Source organism: Lutra lutra, chromosome 1, assembly GCF_902655055.1.
Source record: "Lutra lutra chromosome 1, mLutLut1.2, whole genome shotgun sequence".
Lineage (NCBI taxonomy): Eukaryota > Metazoa > Chordata > Mammalia > Carnivora > Mustelidae > Lutra > Lutra lutra.
In genome coordinates this window covers 22,862,525-22,868,001 of record NC_062278.1, presented here as the reverse complement: position 1 = coordinate 22,868,001, position 5,477 = coordinate 22,862,525, and the positions used below count along the sequence as shown (strand labels likewise).

General features: G+C 35.1%; 1 pseudogene; it reads left to right on the top strand.

Moving 5' to 3' along the window:
* The first annotated feature begins 978 nt into the window (after positions 1 to 978).
* Positions 979 to 3,600, top strand: LOC125093232 (26S proteasome regulatory subunit 4-like; annotated as a pseudogene).
* Positions 3,601 to 5,477: the final 1,877 nt, after the last annotated feature.

Below are 5,477 nucleotides of genomic sequence, written 5' to 3'. Positions count from 1 at the left end.
TCCCTCTCTCGCTGTCTCTGTCAAATAAATAAATCAATCTTTAGGAAAAAAAAAAAAAGAGAGAGAGAGAGGAGACAAACAAAAGATCAGACTCTTAAATAAAGAGGACAAATTGGTGGATACCCGATGGGAGGTGTGTGGGCAGATGTGTGAAATAAGTGAAGGAGATTAAGAGTATATTTGTCATGATGAGCATTGAGTAACGTATAGAATTGTTGAATCACTATATTGTACACTGACACTAATATAAAACTACATTAATTATACTGGAATTAAAAATATGTACATATATATAAAATAAAACAAAGATGAAATGGAACAAGAAAAATGACAAAAATCAAAAGCATATATTACAAAAAGAAGTGGAAACAATTTAAACATTAGCCTAATGAAGAAACAACATTTCATTTTGTCTTAATGCCACAGGTACTACAGTTGAACTGAATACTAAATGCTCTTGGAAAATCTGCAAGTTATTCTCAGAATACTGGCCTATCAAATACTGATCTAGAATGTCGTAATCTTCATTTGCTTTGTCTACCTACTTAAGTTCTAACCTTAAATCAAGTCTACCCATATTCTATATTTCTCTGCTAGTTCTTACTATTTTTTCTTAATATTTAAATTATTTTTATTTAAAAGACATGTTTTTATTTCTATAATATTGCATACCATTTAAAATTATTTGATCTAAATAAACTAGTTTGAACATAACACTGTATGTTAATTATTCCTGAATTAAAATAAATGAATAAATAAATAAATTTATGTTCACTATCTTTAAACAAATAAATAAACCTTTTTGGGTATATTGTTAGAAGGAGACTAGCTCAAGAATAAATTTCCATCTGTAGCAAACTTAAAAAATTAAATATAAACCTTAAAATTAAATTATGTCTCATATAAAATAATTTTAGGTCATCATATTGAAAAAAAATCTGCAAAAATAGTAAACCTTACCACTTCAAGTCTTCTAAAATGGAAAAAACTGACCACATTGAATGTTGGTGAGTTGTAGAACTAACAGAACTTTCATACATTGCTGCTTAGAGTTTACACATACAACTTCTAAAGTCAACTTTTAAAAGTCATTTCTGAAAACATTTACGGTATGTTTCAGCAATTGGACTCTGGGGAGAAAATGCACCCAATGGAAATCAAAACATGAACAAAAAAGATTTGTATAAGCTTTCATAGCAGCTTTATTGATAACTGCCAAAAGCTAAAAATAACTCAAATGCCAATCAACATGAAATGGATAAAATAATCATGTCACATTGAAATAATGGAATATTACTGAGCAATACGAAGAATGAACTGCTGCGACACACAGCAATAGGGATGAATCTCATAATCATTATGTTGAGCAAAAAGAGACATAAGCAAGTATGTGGTGTATGATTTAATTTATAAAAAGTCCAAGAACAGACAAAACTAATATATGGTGATAGAAATGAAAACGGAGGTTGCTTACTGGATTGTTTGAAAGGAAGCATAAGGAAGCTTCCTAAGATGATGCCAATGTTTTATTTGTTTTATTAATATTACATTCAATGTTTTATTAATATTACATATTAAACTTGTCAATACTGTTTGATTTTTTTTTAAAAAGATTTTATTTATTTATTTGAGAGAGAGACAGTGAGAAAGAGCATGAGCGAGGAGAAGGTCAGAGAGAGAAGCGGACTCCCCGCGGAGCCGGGAGCCGGATGTGGGACTCAATCCCGGGACTCCAGGATCATGACCTGAGCCGAAGGCAGTCGTCCAACCAACTGAGCCACCCAGGCGTCCCAATACTGTTTGATTTTTACACTTAATTTTATACTATGCATTCCTTGCTCTACATATAATTTTTACTTCAGTAAAATAAAGAAATAGGATTTTCAATATGAAAAAAGAAGAAAAGAACTCTATCCAAGAAAAATTTTATCAAAAGCAGAATTTAACAGATTCTTTTTTTTTTTTTAAGATTTTTTTTTTTTAATTTATTTATTTGACAGAGAGATCACAAGCAGGTAGAGAGGCAGGCAGAGAGAGAGGAGGAAGCAGGCTCCCCGCTGAGCAGAGAGCCCGATGCGGGGCTCGATCCCAGGACTCCGAGATCATGACCTGAGCCGAAGGCAGCGGCTTAACCCACTGAGCCACCCAGGCACCCCAAATTTAACAGATTCTTATCAAATGTTTAATTATTACTGAACATAAATAAAAATAATGACACAAAGCAGTAACTAAAAAAACACAAGCAGTTGCTGTCCAGGGCTATTACATCTGATTCTGATTCCCTATGATTTTCTAAGTGATTTTATTTTTAAGGTTTACCTTAGTACTACAGATTACTTTGGCTCCTAATGTTCAAGGCTGAGAGGGATGAGTTGTTTGGGAAATGATTACAACACAGTTTAAATCTCCAAAATTTTAAATGTCCATTCATAAAATAAATGATAACTTGCCTTCCTGATCACCTCAGTCCTTTTTTCTTATGTTTATTACATTTCTTCCTCCAGTTCCAAGTGTCCCTATGTGAAAGCAACACAGATAATTCTTCAACGAAAGGTTGCTGAAGATTGTAAGTAAGTACTCAGTTCATGGGTTCTCAACTTGGCTGCATGTTAGAATCACCTGGAAAATTTTGAACTGGTAATGTCTGAGTCTCACTTGAATCCCACCCCCAGAAATTCTGACTTAAGTAGTGCGGGATATGGCCTCATCCAGTTAAAAGCTCTTTAAGTAATGCTGATAAACAGCAACATTTGGAAACCACTGGCTGAGAACTATTGTGTGTATTAGGGACAGAAACAGAGGTCCCAATACCTTACCCCTGAAAAAGGCATGTTTTCAGCAGTAAATTCTTTGGGCTCCTTGGGTTTTAAAAAATTAATGTCAAAATGTGTGTGGAAAAAGCAATGGTAAAAATGGGGACATGTCACCTGGCACAGTAAAACCTTATTAACCAAAGCCCTAGCAAACCAAACTTCAGCCACTTTCTTGAGAATGGTTGGCCCTGAATTTACTCAGCAGTACCTGGATGATGGCCCCAAACTAGCTGGGGAATTATTTCGAGTTGCTGAAGAACATGCACCATCCATCATTGTCTATTGATGAAATTGATACCATTGGAACAAAAGATATGACTCAAATTCTGGTGGTGAGAAATTCAACAAACAATGTTGGACCTGTTGAACCAGTTGGACGGATTTGATTCAAGGGGTGATGTAAAAGTTATCATGGCCACAAAGCAAATAGAAACTTTAGATCTAGCACTCATTAAATCAGGCTGTATTTAAAGGAAGATCGAGTTTCCCGTTCCTGATGAAAAGACTAAGCAACATATTTTTCAGATCCACACAAGTAGGGTGGTGCTGGCTGATGGTGTAACCCTGGATGACTTGACCACGGCTACAGATGACCTCTCTTGGTGCCGTCATCAAGGCAAGCTGTACAGAAGCTAGACTGGTGGCTTGAGAGAATATAGAATAAAATTAACAAATGAAGACAATAAAATCTAAAGAAGGTGTTCATTATATTCAACAACAACAAACCCAAGAAGGTACCCCTGTGGGGCTCCATCTCCAGCAGACCACAGTTTCCTTAAGGAAATGATTGGGCGTGTCCTAATCCCTCTGAAGTATTAGGTTGGGGAAGTTGCCCAAAGGAACCCATGTTCCAGTAGCTCTTTCTTAGCAGAAACTGCTGTGTATCTTTTTGAGGTGATACGTATAATACCTGCCAAGATGCTTCCATATGCTGCTTGCATGCAATGCTTCCCCCCCATAAAGCATGCTCCTTCTCAAAAAAATTAAATAATAAAATAAATAAATTAATCAATCAATTAATTTTTTTAAGATTTTATTTATTAATTTGACAGAGAGAGATCACAAGTAGACAGAGAGGCAGGCAGAGAGAGAGAGAGAGAGAGAGAGAGGGAAGCAGGCTCCCCGCTGAGCAGAGAGCCTGATGCGGGGCTTGATCCCAGGACCCTGAGATCATGACCTGAGCCCAAGGCAGCGGCTTAACCCACTGAGCCACCCAGGCACCCCCAATTAATTAATTTTTTAAAAAAGGAGAGGGGAATGTCAAAATTAGGGGAAAAAATTTGATCAGGTTGCATTGAAAGTACGCTTTATTTATAGTGCTTATGGATGTATTTCTCCATATTGTTTCCTAGTGGTTTCTGGATATTACAAAATACATACTTGATTTATAGAAATCTACTAATAACATTTTCCTGTCTGGCACGAAGTGTGGAAACCTCATCTCCACTTAGATTCCTTTACCTTTAGTTTTCCAAAATTTAATTATAATGCCTGTTTTTTCTGTTGCTTTATTTTTTTTTTTTTAATTTTTTTAAATTTTTATTTTTTTAGGATTTAACTGTTCGGGATCCACTCACTTTCTTGAAAATGTAGGTTTGTGTGTTTTGCCAACTTTGGCATGTTTTCAGCCATAATTTATTCAAATGCTTGTTTAGCTCCATTCTCTTTCTTCTCTCCTGTGGGACTATGAAGATGCATATGTGGACTCTTTTATTATAATTCTATAGGTCCTTGTGGCTGCGTTCAATATTTTTCAGCTATTTTTTCTCTCCATTGTTCATAGTAGGTGAATTTTATTGCTCTGTCCTTAAGCTTATTGATTCTATCCTTTGTCATCCTACTATTGAGTTCATCTAGTGGGTTTTCAAAAGTACCTTTTATTCTATTTTTCAGTTATATAATACCAATTTTATTCTGATTTTTAGTTCCATAATATGAATTTGATTGCCTTTACAAATCTTAGTTCTGCTCTGGGATTTTCTTTTTTTTTTTTTTTTAAATCTGTTTCCAGAGAATCAGTAATTGATCACTGAAGCATTTTTATGATAGGTGCTTTAATATCCTTGTGAGATAATTTATTTCAGTGTTGGCATCAGTTGACTGCTCTTATTTATAGTAAATAAGAAGTGGTCAATCGCCCTAGAGGACTTTATCTTACTCCTCAGGCATAGATGATAGCCCACAGATTTTTTTGCTTTGTGAGTAGCTTGACTCTTCGTAGGTGAGGGGAGAAGGAAAAATTTTATCTGCCTATAGAAAGGGGAAAGAGGCTGATATCCCTGCATTCCTGAAATTGTATCTTTATTCCAGACATTTGTTATGTAAATCAAATGTTTGATGGGTGCCAGATTGTCTTCTATAGACTTCTCAGTCTAAAAGGAAGAACTCTTTCAAGGTCAAGGTTTTCATTCTTCTTGAAATGTAAATATTGAGGAACATAGCTCCCTGTGCTCAGGGCTCCTTGGTGGCTTGTCTAGAAACCCTGCCAGAGTATAATTATTTGGTCCTCTTAGAGAGAAGAAATTTTACTATTATTTTATATCAGAACAATCGAGTAGATAGATGGCTACAGTTCTAATTTTCATGTTATATAAAGAGTTTCAGGAGACTATGACCTTTTTATAGGAATACTGAGAAACCCAGGGAAGATTTATGTCCCCACAA